This window comes from Rhinopithecus roxellana, chromosome 14 (assembly GCF_007565055.1).
Source record: "Rhinopithecus roxellana isolate Shanxi Qingling chromosome 14, ASM756505v1, whole genome shotgun sequence".
In the NCBI taxonomy this organism is placed as follows: Eukaryota; Metazoa; Chordata; class Mammalia; order Primates; family Cercopithecidae; genus Rhinopithecus; species Rhinopithecus roxellana.
The window spans coordinates 118,698,246-118,714,351 of NC_044562.1; positions in this window are offsets into that span (position 1 = coordinate 118,698,246).

Here is a 16,106-nt window from a genome sequence, read left to right on the forward strand (position 1 = left end):
TATGTGATGTGATATACAATGTGGGCCTAAAGAAGGTGGTATCTCAGAGATATAGGTTAGATAAGAGCTGGAATTTTAAATTTTACAAATAGTAATTTTCTGCAATGGTATTGGAGAGGTTGGAATCTACCAATATTTTTTAAATTATAAAGGTAGCATTATTTAGTTAAGATGTAATTAAAATTCACAACGACGGCCAGCTAGGATTCATACCTGTAATCCCGGGACTTTGGAAGGCCAAGGCAGGTGGATCACTTGTGGTCAGGAGTTCTAGACCAGCCTGTCCAACATGGTGAAACCCCATCTCTAACAAAAATATTAATGCCAAAAATTAGCCATGCATTGTGGTGTATGCCTGTAGTCCCAGCTACTCAGGAGGCTGAAGCAGGAGAATCGCTTGAACCCGGGAGTTAGAGGTTGCAGTGAGCTGAGAGCCACTGCACTCCAGCCTGGCAACAGAGCAACACTCCGTCTCAAAAAAAAAAAAAAAAAAAAAAAAAAAAGAATGGGAACTTTTACTAGAACTCTGTCTTCTAGAACTTCTACCAAAATAGCATCAATGAAATTTAAATCTCAATGAAAAGGAAAAATACTGGCCGGGCGCGGTGGCTCAAGCCTGTAGTCCCAGCACTTTGGGAGCCGAGACGGGCCGATCACGAGGTCAGGAGATCGAGACCCTCCTGGCTAACACGGTGAAACCCCGTCTCTACTAAAAAATACAAAAAACTAGGCGGGCGAGGTGGCGGGCGCCTGTAGTCCCAGCTGCTTGAGAGGCTGAGGCAGGAGAATGGCGTAAACCCAGGAGGCGGAGCTTGCAGTGAGCTGAGATCCAGCCACTGCACTCCAGCCTGGGCGACGGAGCGAGACTCCGTCTCAAAAAAAAAAAAAAAAGAAAAGGAAAAATACTAGACTGCACATGTCTAAAGAGTTTCTGTATTGGGAGATCTAAGGAAATCAGATAGAATGCAGCAAAGGGATAAAGATATGAAAAATATGAAAGAATAATTAAGATAACATAAATAGAATTAGAAAATCAATGTGTAAGCTTCAGAAGGAGAAAAAAAGAAAATGAGGAAAAGATAATATTTTTTAATTTTGAATTTTAATTTTTGTGGTACATAGGAGGTACATATATTTATGGGGTACATGAGATGTTTTGATACAGGCATGAAATGCTTAATAATCACATCATGTAAAATGGGGTATCCATTCCCTCAAGCATTTATCATTTGAGTTACAAATAATCCAATTGTACTCTGTATTTTACTTTATTTTATTATTATTATTTTTGAGACGAAGTCTTGCTCTGTTGCCCAAGCTGGAGTGCAATGGCACGATCTCTGCTCACTGCATCCTCTGCCTCCCGGGTTCAAGCGATTCTCCTCCCTCAGCCTCCCGAGTAGCTGGGATTACAGGCATGCGTACCACGCCCAGCTAATTTTTGTATTTTTAGTAGAGACAAGGTTTTACTACGTTGGTCAGGCTCGTCTTGAACTTCTGACCTCAGGTGATTCCCCCGCCTCGGCCTCCCAAAATGCTGAGATTACAGGCATAAGCCACAGTGCTCGGCCTATACTCTTTATTTTAAAATGTACAATTAAATTATTATTGACTACAGACACCCTATTGTGCTACCAAATACTTTTTCATTCTTTCTTTCTTTTTTTCTCTCTTTTTTTTTTTGTACTCATTAACCAACCCTCTCATGCTTCCACTACCCTTCCCAGCCTCTGTAAACCTCCTTCTGCTCTCCATCTCCATGAGTTCAATTGTTTTGATTTTTAGATCCCACAAATAAGTGAGAACATGCAATGTTTGTATTTTTGTGCCTGGCTTATTTCACTTAGCATGGTGACCTCCAGTTCCATCCATGTTGTTGCAAATGATAGGATCTCATTCTTTTTTTTCATCTCTGAATAGCACTCCATTGTGTATATGTACCATATTTTCTTTATCCATTCATCTGTTGATAGACTCTTAAGGTGCTTCCAAATTATGGCTATTGTTAATAGTGCTGCAGCAAAACATGGGAGTGTACGTATCTCTTTGATATACTGATTTCCTTTTTTTGGAGTGTATACCCAGCAGTGGGATTACTGGATCATATGGTAACCGTTTTAGTTTTTTGAGGAACCTCCAAACTGTTCACCACAGTGGTTGTATTAATTATTCCCACCAACAATGTATGAGAGTTCCCTTTTCTCTATAGCCTCACACCATTTGTTATTGCCTGTTTTTTGGATATAAGCCGTTTTAAATGGGGTGAGATGATATCTCATTGTAGCTTTGATTTGCATTTCTCTGATGATCAGTGATGTTGAATACTTTTTCATATGCCCATTTCCCATTTGTATGTCTTCTTTCGAGAAATGTCTATTCAAATCTTTTGTCCATTTTTAATCAGATTATTAGACTTTTTCCTGTAGAGTTGCTTGTGCTTCTTATATATTCTGGTTATTAATCCCTTGTCACATGAGTAGTTTGCAAATATTTTCTCCCATTCTATGGATTGTCTCTTCACTTAGTTAATCATTTCCTTTGCTGTGCAGAAGGTTTTTAACTGGATGTGATCCCATTTATTCATTTTTGCTTTAGTTGCCTGTGCTTATAGGGTATTATTCAAGAAATTTTGACCCAGACCAATGTCCTGGAGAGTTTCCCCGATGTGTTTTGATAGTAGTTTCATAGTTTGAGGTCTTAGATTGGAGTCTGTAATCAATTTTAAGTTGATTTTTGTATATGGTGAGAGAAAAAGGTCCTGTTTCATTCTTCTGCATATGGATATCGAGTTTTCCCAGCATCATGTGTTGAACAGATTGTCTTTTTTCCCAGTGTATGTTCTTGAAACCTTGTCAAAAATAAATTCACTATAGTAGTTGAATTTATATCTGGATTCTCCATTCTGTTCTGTTGGTCCATGTGTTTGTTTTTATGCCAGTACCATGCTGTTTTTGTTACTATAGCTCTGTAACATAATTTGAAATCAGGTAATGTGATTCCTTCAGTTTTGTCCTTTTTGCTTAGAATAGCTTTGGATATTTTGGTTTTGTTGTGGTTCCATATAAATATTTGAATTGTTTTTTCTATTTCTGTGAAGAATGTCATTGGTATTTTGATAGGGATTTAATTGAATCTGTAGATTGCTTTCGGTAGTATGGACATTTTAACAATATTCATTCTTCCAATCCATGAATATGGAATATCTTTTCACCTTTTGGTGTCCTCTCAATTTCTTTCATCAGTGTTTTCTAATTTTCATTATAGAGAGCTTTCACTTTTTGGGTTAATTCCTAGGTATTTAATTTTATTTGTGGCTATTGTAAATGGGATCACTTTTTTGTTGGTTTTATCACATTCACTGTTGGCATATAGGAATGCTACTGATTTTTGTATGCTGGTTTTGCGTCCTGCAACTTTACTGAATTTATCAGTTCTAATAGTTTTTTTTTTCTTTTTTTCTAGATGGACTCTTGCTCTATCCATCTGCTGCACTCTTGCTTCAGTGCAGTAGCGTGATCCCGGCTCACTGCAGCCTGCACATCCTGGGTTCAAGTGATTCTTCTGACCTCAGCCGCCTGAGTAGCTGGGACTACAGGCATGGGCCACCACCTCCAGCTAATTTTGTATTTTTAGTATAAATGGGCTTCACCATGTTGGCCAGGCTGGTCTCGAACTCCTGACCTCAAGTGATCCACCTGCCTTGGTCTCCCAAAATATTGGGATTATAGGCGTGAGCCACCAGGCCTAGCCTTTTTTTTTTTTTTTTGAGAGAGAGAGTCTTACTCTGTTGCCCAGGCTGGAGTGCAATGGCGCAATCTCGGCTCACTGCAACTTCCGCCACCCAGGTTCAAGTGACTGTCATGCCTCAGCCTGGTATTACAGGTGCACACCACTACACCTGCTTAATTTTTGTATTTTTAGTAGAGATGGAGTTTCACCATGTTGGCCAGCCTGATTTTAAACTCCTGACCTCAGGTGATCCACCCACCTTGGCCTCCCAAATTGCTGGAATTACAGGCATGAGACACCACACCCAGCCAATCAGTTCTAATAGTTTTTTTATGGAATCTTTAGGTTTTTCTAAATATAAGATTATATTGTCTGCAAACAAGGATAATTTGACTTCTTCCTTTCCAATTTGGGTGCCCTTTCTTTCTTTTTTCTGATTGCTCTGGCTAGGACTTCTGGTACTATGTTGAATAATAGTGGTGAAGGTGGGCATCCTTCTCATGTTCCAGAGGAAAGACTTTCAGTTTTTCCCCATTCAGAATGATATACTAGCTGCAGGTCTGTAATATATGGCTTTTATTAAATTGAGGTGTTCCTTCCATATGCAGTTTTTTTGAGGGTTTTTATCATGAAGGGATGTTGAATTTTATCAAATGCTTTTCCAGCATCTTTTTGTCCTTCATTCTGTTGATATGATGTAGCACATTGATTTGCATATGTTGAACCATCCTTGCATCCCAGGGATAAATCCCACTTGGACACGGTGAGTTATCTTTTTAATGTATTGTTGAATTCAGTTTGCTAGTATTTTGTTGGGGATTTTTGCATCAATATTCGTCAGAAAATTTGGCCCATAGTTTTCTTTTTTTATGTGTCTTTTTCTGGTTTTTGTATTAGGGTGATACTGACTTCATAGAATGAGTTTGGAAGTATTCCCTCCTCCTCCATTTTTTAGAATAGTTTGAACAGGATTGCTATGAGTTCTTTAAATGTTTGGTAGAATTCAGCAGTGAAGCCATGGGCTCATGGGCTTTTCTTTACTCGGAGACTTTTAAATTATGGCTTAAATCTCATTACTTGTTATTGGTGTGTCCAGGTTTTGGATTTCTTCATAATTCAACCTTGATAGGTTGTATGTACCTAGGAATTTGTCCATTTCTTCTAATTTTCCAATGTATTGGCATATAGTTGCTCATAGTAGCCACTAATGATATTTGAATTTCTGTTGTATCAGTTGAAATGTCTCCTTTTTCATCTCTGATTTTATTTACTTAGATCTTCTCCTTTTTGTTCTTAGTCTGCTAAAGGCTTGTTAATTTTGTTTAACTTTTCGAAGAAGCAACTTATAGTTTCATTGATCTTTTGTATTGTTTTCTCCATTTTGATTTTATTTATTTCTGCTCTAATCTTTATTATTTCATTTTTTTCTACTAATGATTTTGGGTTTGGTTTGTTCTTGCTCTTCTAATTTTTTAAGATGCATTGTTAAGTTGTTTATTTGAAGTTTTTCTTTCTTTTTTTTTATGTAGACACTTATAACTACAAATTTCCCTCTTAGTACTGCTTTTGCTGTATCCCATAGGTTTTGGTATATTGTGTTTCCATTATCATTTGTTTTAAGAAAAATTTCAATTTCCTTTTTAATTTCTTTATGACCCACTGGTCATTCAGGAGCATACTGTTTAATTTCCAAGTGTGTGTATCATTTCCAAAGTTTCTCTTCTTATTGATTTCTACTTTTATTTAATTGTGGTCAGAGAAGATGCTTGATATTATTTCAGTTTTTTTGGAATGTCTTAAGACTTGTTTTGTGACCTAATATATGGTCTATCCATGAGAATGATACATATTCTGAGGAAAATAATTTGTATTCTGCAGCTGTTAGATGAAATGTTCTGTAAATATCTTTTAGGTTCATTTGGTCTATAGGGCAGATTAAGTCCAATGTTTCTTTGTTGACTGTCTGTCTGAAAGACCTGTCCAATTCTGAAAGTCGGGTGTTGAGGTCTCCAGCTAGTGTTGCATTGAAGCCTCTCTCCTTCTTTAGCTCTAACAATATTTGCTCTATATATCTGAGTGGTCCAGTGTTGGGTGCACATATATTTAAAATTGTTATATCCTGTTGCTGAATTGACCCCTTTATCATTATATAATGACCTTCTTTGTCCTTACAGTTTTTATCTTGAAATTTATTTTGTCTTATATAAGAGAAAATATTCCTGCTCTTATTTGGGCTTTCATCAGCATGGAATATTGTTTTCCATTCACTTATTTCCATCTTTATAGGTGAAGTGTGTTTCTTGCAGGCAACAGATCATTGGGTCTTCTTTTTTATCCTTTCAGCCACTCTACGTCTTTTTTTCCTTTTTTTTTTTTTTATTTTTTTGAGATGGAGTCTTACTCTGTCACCCAACCTCCGCCTCCCAGGTTCAAGCAATTCTCCTGCTCAGCCTCCTGAGTAGCTGGGACTACAGGCATGTTTCACCATGTCTGACTAATTTTTGTATTTTTGGTAGAGACCGGGTTTCGCTATGTTGGCCAGGCTGGTCTCAAACTCCTGACTGACCTCAGGTGATCCACCCGCCTTGGCCTCCCAAAGTGCTGGGATTACAGGTATGAGCTACTACACCCGGCCCACTCTGTATTTTGATTGGAGAGTTTAGTCCATTTACCTTAAATGTTATTATTGATAAGTAAAGACATGCTCCTGCCATTTTGTTATTTGTCTTCTGGATGTTTTGTGGTCTTTTCTTCCTTCTTTCTTTCCTTCTTGTCTTCCTCTTAGTGAAGGTGATTTTCTCTGGTGATATGAATTGGTTTTTTACTTTTTGCTTTTTGTGTATCCTTTATGTGTTTACCGGTTTATGGTTACCATGAGGCTTGCAAAAAATATAACCCATTATTTTAAACTGATAACAAAACTGTTTACATAAATAAGCACAGAAGCAAAAATAAAATTAACAAAGACTATGCCTTAACTTCATCCCCAACCTTTTAACTTTTTGTTGTTTCTATTTATAATTTATTGCATTGACTATGTCTTGAAAAGTTGTGGTAGTTATTATTTTTTGTTGGTTAATCATTTTGTTTTTCTACTGAAGATAAGAGTAATTTACATACCACAGTTACAGTGTTATAATATTCCAGCTTTTTCTGTGTACTTACTATTATCAGTGAGTTTTGTACATTCAGATAATTTCTTGTTGCTGATTAACATCCTTTTCTTTTTGATTGAAGCACTTCTTTTAGCATTTCTTGTAGGATAGGTCTGGTGTTGATGAAATCCCTCAGTTTTTGTTTGTCTGGGAAAGTCTTTATTTCTCCATCATGTTTGAAGGATATTTTCACCAGATATACTATTCTGGGACAAAAGTTTTTTCCTTCAGCACTTTAAATATGTCTTGCCACTCTCAACTGGCCTATAAGGTTTCCACTGCAAAATCTGCTGCTAGAGGTATTGGAGCTCCATTGTGTGCTATTTGTTTCTTTTCTCTTACTGCTTTTAGGATCCTTTCTTTGTCCTTGACTTTTGGGAGTTTGGTTATTAAATTTCTCGAGGTAGTCTTTTTTGGGTTAAATCTGCTTTGTGTTCTACAACCTTCTTATACTTGGATATTGATATCATTATCTAAGTTTGGGAAGTTCTCTATTATTATGCCTTTGAAGAAACTTTCTACTCCAACTCTTTCTCTACCTTCTCTTTAAGGCCAATAAATGTTAGATTTGCCCTTTTGAGGTTATTTTTTACATCCTGTAGGTGTGCTTCATTTTTTTTAATTCTTTTTTCTTTTGTCTCCTTTGATCACATATTTTTAAATAGCCTGCCTTCAAGCCCACTAATTCTTTCTTCTACTGGATCAATTCTTCTATTAAGAAACTTATGTTGGGGCTGGGCATGGTGGCTCACGCCTGTAATCTCAACACTTTGGGAGGCCGAGGTGGGTAGATCACCTGAGGTCAAGAGTTCGAGACCAACCTGGCTGACATGGTGAAACCCCATCTCTACTATAAATACAAAAATTAGCTGGGCATGGTGCAGGCGCCTATAATCCCAGCTACTTAGAATCGCTGCAGAGATTGCACCACTGCACTCCAACCTGGGTCACAGAGTGAGACTCCATTTCAGAAAAAAAAAAAAAAAAAAAGACTGATGCACTGTGCACGGTGGCCCACACCTGTAATCCCAGCACGTTGGGAGGCTGAGGCTGGCAGATCACCTAAGGTCAGGAGTTCAAGTTCAGCCTGGATAACATGGTCAAACCCTGTCTCTACTAAAAATACAAAATACAAGCCTGGGTATGGTGGCACACACCTGTAGTCCCATCTACTTGGGAGGGTGAGGCAAAATAATTGCTTGAACCTGGGAGGCAGAGGTTGCAGTGAGCCAAGATCACACCACTGCTTGGGTGACAGAGCAAGAGTCTGTCTCAAAAAAATAAAAAAACAACAAAACTGATGCATTCTTCAGTATGCCAATTGCATTTTTCAGCTCCAGAATTCCTGCTTGATTCTTTTAAATTATCTCCATCACTTTATTAAGTGTATCTGATGAAATTCTGAATTTCTTCTGTGTTATCTTGAATTTCTTTGCGTTTCCTCAACACAGCTATTTTGCATTACCTGTCTAAAGGGTCATATAGCTCTGTTTCTCCAGGATTGCTCCCTGGTGCCTTATTTAGTTCATCTGAGGCCATGTTTTCCTGGATGGTGTTGATGTTCTTCAGTGTCTAGGCTTTGAAGAGTTAGATATTTATTGTAGTTTTCTCAGTCTGGGCTTGTCTGTACCCACCCTTCTTGGGAAGGCTTTCTAGATATTTGAAAGGACTTGGGTGTTGTGATTTAAGTTGTATCTGCTTTAGGGGGCACCCCAAGCCCAGTAATGCTGTGGTTCTTGCAGTTTCATAAAGGTACCACCTTGATGGTCTTAGACAAGATCCAGGAGAATTTTCTGGATTACTCAGTAGAGGCTTTTGTTCTCTTCTCTTACTTTCTATTAAACAAATGGAGCCTCTCTGTTCCGAACATCCTGGAGCTAGGGTGGTGTGACACATGCACCCCTGTGGCCACCACCACTAGGACTACACTGGGTCAGACCCGAAGACAGCACAGCACTGGGTCTTGCCCAAGGCCTGCTCTAACCACTCCCTAGGGATGGCCCATATTTACTGAAGGCCCTGAGGCTCTACAATCAGCAGGTGGCAAAGCCAGCTAGGCCTCTGTCCTTCCCTGCAAGGTGGCAAGTTTCCATGGGCCCCAAGCAAGGCCAGAGGAGCCATCTGGGAGCAAGGGTAGAGTTTAAAACCTTAGAAGTCTACCTGGTGTTCTATTGTACTGTGGCTGAGCTCGCACTCAAACTACAAGATGCAGTCCTTCCCACTTTTCCTTCCCCTTTCCAAAGGAAGAGGAGCCTCATCCTGTGGCCACCATCACCACCACAGGCCCATGGGAGTTACTGCGAGACTACTGCTGATGTTCCCTTAAAGCTCAGGATCTCTTTCTTTTTTTTTTTTTTTTTTTGAGATAGAGTCTTGCTCTCGCCCAGGCTGGCGTGCAGTGGCACGATCTTGACTCACTGCAAGCTCCACCTACCGGGTTCACGCCATTCTCCTGCCTCAGCCTCCCGAGTAGCTGGGACTACAGGCGCCTGCCACCACGCCTGGCTAATTTTTTTTCTATTTTTAGTAGAGACGGGGTTTCACCGTGTTAGCCAGGATGGTCTCAATCTTCTGACCTCGTGATCCGCTGGCCTCCGCCTCCCAAAATCCTGGGATTACAGGTGTGAGCCACTGTGCCCGGCCAAAGCCCAAGGTCTCTTATGTCAGACTGTGGTGAATGATCTCTGGCCTGTGACTCACTATTCAGGGCAGTGGACTTCCCTCTGACACCATGCAGGTCCAGAAATGCCACCCAAAAGCCCTCTTGGTGCTTGGGGAGGGAAAGGACATTTCAGCTTAGAATTGTACAATCAAATAAGCTATATTCAAGACTGAGGGCAAAAAGACATTGTCATATAAGTTTGCTGTTCAACAACTCTCCGTGAAAGAAATGCTAAAGAATGTATTTCAGTAAGAAAACAAAGTAAATCCAGAAGAAAAAAGTAGCATGAGAAAATCAAATGAATTTGTAACCATTTGGTAACTCTAAATAAGGATTTGCTATGCTGCTGCTGCTGCTGCTGCTGCTGCTACTACTACTACTACTACTACTACTACTACTACTACTACTACTACTACTACTGGCTAGTGTTAATAGGGGTTAGAAGCAAAGAGGAATGAAGAGAATAGGCAACATTAACATGAAAGAAAGAAGGGGAGAAATTTGAGTTAGTATGTAAGTTCCTTGAAGAAAGAGAATAGAAAAAATGTTTAATTTTTTACTTATTTTTTTTTTGTAACAGCCTTATTGAGGTATAAACCGAACATATTTAAATTGTACAATCTGATAAGAATGACATATGTATACCCTTGTGAAACCATCACCATAATCAGATTAATTATCATATCTAGCATCCCTAAAAGTGTGCTCACAACCTTTGAAATTCTTGCCTCCCAACTTCTCCCCACTCCCCAAACAATCACTAATCTGCTTTCTGTTTCTATAGGTTAGTTTGTATTCTCTAGCATTTTATATAAATGGTTTCATACAGTACATACACTTTTTTTGTCTGACTTTTCTCATTCCACAGAGTTTTTTGTTTTGGTTTTTGAAACAAGGTCTCACTCTCTTGCCCAGGCTGGAGTGAGCGCAGTGGCATATTCACAGCTCACTACAGCCTCGACTCCCTGGGCTCAATTGATCCCTCCAACTCAGTCTCCTGAGTAACTGGGACTACAGGCGCATGCCATCATATCCAGCTATGTTTTGTACTTTTTGTGGAAATGGGGTTTTGCCATGCTGCCCAGGCTGGTCTCAAATTCGGGGGCACAAGCGATCTACTCTCCTCAGCCTTCCAAAGTGTTGCAAATATAATTGTGAGCCACTGTGCCCAGCCCTGCATAGTTAAGATTCCACCATGTTGAGTATATCAGTGGTCCATACCTTTTTATTACTAAGTAATATTTCACTGTTTATATATACACCCACAATTCACATATCTCTTCATTTGTCGATTAACACTTGAGTTGTTTCAGTTTTTGGTCGAGTTAAGCTTCTGTGAATATCATGTAAATGTCTTTGTATGGTCATGTGCAATAGTGCTGGGAGCTGAGGTCTAATGCGAGGTAATTAGACCATGAGGGCGGAGTGAATGGATTAATGTTGTTATATGAAAATGAGTTCTTTTTAGAAGTTCAGCCACATCTTGCTCTCTGTTGCCCTCTCTGTCCTTTCACCATGGGATGATGTAAAAAAAGTTCTCATCAAATGCTGGTGCCTTAATCTTGAACTTCTGAGATACCAGAACTGTAAGGAAATATATCTCATTGTAGGTTTTTAATTTTTTAAGACAGGATCTTGCTCTGTCACCCAGACTGGACTGCAGTGCAAACTTGAAATCTTGGGTTTGGACCATCCTCCTGCCTTGGCCTCCCAAAGTACTGGGATTACAGGCATGAGCCAGGGTGCCTGGCCTCATTGTAGTTTTAATTTGCATTGTCCTAATGAGGAATGAGGTGGAGCATCTTTTCATGTGTTTATTAGCCATGGATATATTTCCTTGGGCGGAGCATCTGTTCAAGTCTTTTGTCCGTTGTATTCTTATTTAGTTTTGAGAGTTCTTTATGCATTCTGTGTACAAGTCCTTTATCAAACATATAATTTGTAAATACTTTTTCTTAGTCAGCAGTGGATCTTTTCATTCTGCTAACTGTGTCTTTAGAATAGTAGATGTTTTTAATTGGATGAAGTCCAATTTATCATTTTTTTTTTCCTGCTGGCATACCTAAGAAATCTTTGCCTAACCCAAGGTAACAAAGATCTTTTCCTTTATTTTTTTTCTGAAGTTGTATAGTTTTGGATTTTGCACTTATTTCTACAATTGTTTTGAGTTGTGTTGTAAATGGTGTGAGTATATATAAACATTCATTTGTTGAATGTGGATATCTGATTTCTGTACAACTATTGTTACAATCATTTGCTGAAAAGACTATCCTTTCTCCACTCAAATGCCATTGCACCTTTGTCAAAACCCATTGTCCATGTATCTGTAGTCCCACCTCTGGGCTCACCATTCTATTCTATTGATCACTCTATCTTAATATCAATATCATACTCTCTTAATTAGTGTAGCTTTACAATAAGTCTTGAAATCGGGTAGAATTTGTCCTCCCATTTTGTCCTTTTTTTGTTTTGTTTTGAGACGGATGCTCGCTCTATCGCCCAGGCTGGAGTGCAGTGGCGCGATCTCGGCTCACTGCAACCTCCACCTCCAGAGTTCAAGCGATTCTCCTGCCTCAGCCTCCTGAGTAGCTGGGACTACAGGCACATGCCACCACACCCGGCTAATTTTTTGTATTTTTAGTAGAGACTGGGTTTCACTGTGTTAGGCTGGATCATCTCCATCTTCTGACCTTGTGATCTGCCTGCCTCAGCCTCCCAAAGTGCTGGAATTACAGGCGTGAGCCACCGTGCCTGGTCTTGTACTTTTTTTTCCAAGTTGTTTTTCCTGTTCTAGGTCCTTGCAATTCCACATGAATTTTAGAATTATCTTATCAAGTTCTACAAAAACAAGTGTCTTATGGAATTTTATTTTGGAATACAAGAAATCTATAGACCTATTTGGAGGGAACTGATGTCTTAAAAATAATAAGCTTTCTGAGTTTGGAAGTTTGGACACAATATACTGTAATTTTCAGTTGTGCAGGTTTTGCACGTCTTTTGTCAGATTTATACCTAAGTATTTAATATTTTTGATGCTACCATAAATGGCATTTTTAATTTCAGTTTTTTAAAGTTTATTTCTACTATAGAGTAACACATTTGAATTTTGTATATCAATCTTCTATCCTGAAACCTTGTTAAACTCACATATTAGTTCTAGTAACTATTTTATAGATTCCATTAGGTTTTCTACATAAAAGACCATGCCATCTATTAATAAAGATAGTTGACTTCTTCATTCCAGACCAGATACTTTTTTTTTCCCTTTCATTCTTTTTATTATTATTATTATTTTTTGAGACAGAGTCTTGCTCTTGTTGCCCAGTCTGGAGTGCAGTGGTGCGATCTTGGCTCATTGCAACCTATGCCTCCTGGGTTCAAGCAATTCTTCTGCCTCAGCCTCCCGAGTAGCTGGGATTACAGGTGCCTGCCACCACCCCCAGCTAATTTTTTTTGTTTTTGGGTAGACACGGGGTTTCACCATGTGGGCCAGGCTGGCCAGGCTGGCCAGGCTGGTCTCGAACTCCTGAACTCAGGTGATCCACCCGCCTCAGCCTCCCAAAGTGTTGGGCGTGGTGTAAAGGCGTGAGCCACTGCTCCTGGCGCTTCCCCCCCCTTTTTTTTTTGGACAGAGTCTTGCTCTGTCGCCCAGGCTGGAGTGCAGTGGTGTGACCTCGGCTCACTGCAACCTCCACCTCTCCCGGGTTCAAGCAATTCCTTAGCCTCCCGAGTAGCTGGGACTATAGGCATGCGTCACCACGCCTAACTTTTTTGTATTTTTAGTAGAGATGGGGTTTCACCATGTTAGCCAGACTAGTCTCGAACTCCTGACGTCAGGCAATCTGCCCACCTCGGCCTCACAAAGTGCTGGGATTACAGGTATGAGCCACCACGCCTGGCCTTTTTCTTTTTTCAATAGAGACAGGGTTTCTCCATGTTTCCTAGGCTGGTCTTGAACTCCTGAGCTCAGGCAAACCGGCTAATTTTTATATTTTTAGTAGAGACGGTGTTTCACCATGTTAGCCAGGTTGGTCTCCAACTCCTGACCTCAGGCAATTCACCCACCTTAGCCTCCCAAAGTGCTGGGATTACAGGTGTGAGCCACCACACTTGGCCTTTTTCTTTTTTCAATAGAGACAGGGTTTCACCATGTTTCCTAGGCTGGTCTTGAACTCCTGAGCTCAGGCAATCCACCTGCTTCGGCCTCCCAAAGTGCTGGGATCACAAGCGTGAGCCACTATACCTGGGCCAAAGCTGATGCATTTTATTTTGTTTTCTCAACTTACTGTAAATGGCCAGAACCTTTAGGACAATGTTGAATAAAAATGGCGAGATTGGATACTCTTGCCTTATGCCTGATTTTAGGAAGAAAGCATTTAGTCTTTGTATTCCTTGGAGTTCTCCAGAGAAACAGAAACACACACACACACACACACACATAGACACACACATACACACACACACACACACACATAGTTGTTGGGTTTTTTTTTTTTTTTTCCTTTTGAGACAGTCTCGCTTTGTCGCCCAGGCTGGAGTTCAGTGGCACCATCTCAGCTTGCTACAACCTCCACCTCCCTGGTTCAAGTGATTCTTGTTCAGCCTCCCAAGTAGCTGGGACTATAGGCATGCACCACCATGCCAAGCTAATTTTTGCATTTTTAGTAGAGATGGGATTTCACCATGTTGGTTAGCCTGGTCTCCAACACCTGACCTCAAGTGATCCGCCTTCCTTGGCCTCCCAAAGTGCTAGGATTAGAGGCGTGAGCTACCATGCCTGGCCGGAGTGCATGTATTTTGAAATGCTGTTATTGAGTTTTATGTTCTTCTGATGACTTCACCTCTTTATTATTAAATAACCAGCTTTGGGTTTTTTCCTCACATGCATGTACTGATCCGTACTCAGTTGAATACTGGAATGGCCACCTCTGAAGATCTCTGGAGATCTCTCTTCTTGAAGGTCCACTGGAAAAAAAAAAAAAAAAAAAAAAGAAAAGAAAGCCTGAGATGGGTATGCATACAACTTCCCAAACACACTGTGTGTGCTCAATTCCCCAGGGTAAGAAGAGCACTGTGCATGCGGAAGGCCTACCCTAAGGGAAGAATCATGGGAAAGAGAGATGGGATCTCACTGTTGCCCAGGCTGGTCTCAAATTCCTGGCCTCCAGCTATCCTCCTGCCTTGGCCTCCCAAAGTGTTGGGTTTACAGGTGTGAGCCACTAGCCAGTTTGATTTTCTTCATAACAAAGCCTGCAATATTTCTTCCCATAAAGAATTTTCTGAAGATAACAAAGAGGCTAATTATTAATAACTGGATGCATACTATGAGATGAGAATTATATACATTCTTCTAGACCGTCAACTTAGAACAGAATTCAGAAAACTATACCTGTAAACCAAATCCATTCATCTGCCCACTTTTATAAATAGTTTTATTGGAACACAGTAAAACCATTTGCTTTATTTATCTACTATCTACAGCTGCTTTTGCACTGCAAGGACGGAGTTGAGTTGATATGACATAGACCATATGGCCCTCAAAGCCTGAAGTTTTTACTATCAGTCCCTTTACAGAAAATGTGTGCTGATCCGTGACTCAGAAGATACTATATTTTGCAAATTGTAAGTACAATAAAGTAATATTTTAATCTATTGTCTATGTCATGTAACAAAACTACCTTTAAAACCTAATGGCTTAAAATTTTTTTAAAATGCAAAATTAGCTGGATGTGGTGGCACACACCTGTCATCCTAGCTGCTGCTAGGGAGGCTGAGGTAGAAGTATCGCTTGAGCCTGGGAGGTTGAGGGTGCAGTGAGCCGTAAGTGTGCCACTCCACTCCAGCCTGGGCAACAGAGCAAGATCAAGGTCCTATCTTAAAAAGAAAGAAGAAAAGGAAAATGTCTATTAAAACTGTACTTAGCTTCCATGGACACTGAAATGTTAGAACATTTATCTTCTATGCGCATTTCGAAGCTATGCCAGGGATGGCTTGGTCAGGGATTCCTCTACAATGGTGTGATTGCTTTCAAAGAAGCTTTTCCATTATTCAGGACAAATACTTCTACAAGATCAGCTATTTGAGGGATTGGACCTAAGTTTTACTGGTATCTCCTCAGGTTCTAAATGTAAGGAACAGCTCTGCAGGTAAGTTCACTTAGTATCTCAGAAAGGCTAAGTGAACTTGGCTACAGAGTAGTAACCCTAAGATTTCTCCATGTTGCCCAGGCTGGTCTTAAATTCCTGGGCTCAAGCAATCCACCTGCGTAGGCCTCCCAAACTGCTGAGCTTACAGGTGTGAGCCACTATGCCTGGCCCAGACATTTTCTTTTTTGCCAATATTTTGCACGTGAGTTATAACAAATCATATAGAATAATAATAATAAATGGAATATGCATTTTAAATGATTGCTTGATTTTAATTTTGTGGGAAAGAGTGCTACAATTAAGGTAATATAAATGTCTTGTCTTTTCTTTCCCTTCATGCCTTCTCCCCCCAAAAAATTTCCTAAGATTTTGATGGAAGTTCTTATAGAAATTGTACAATCCTATGGAGTATTT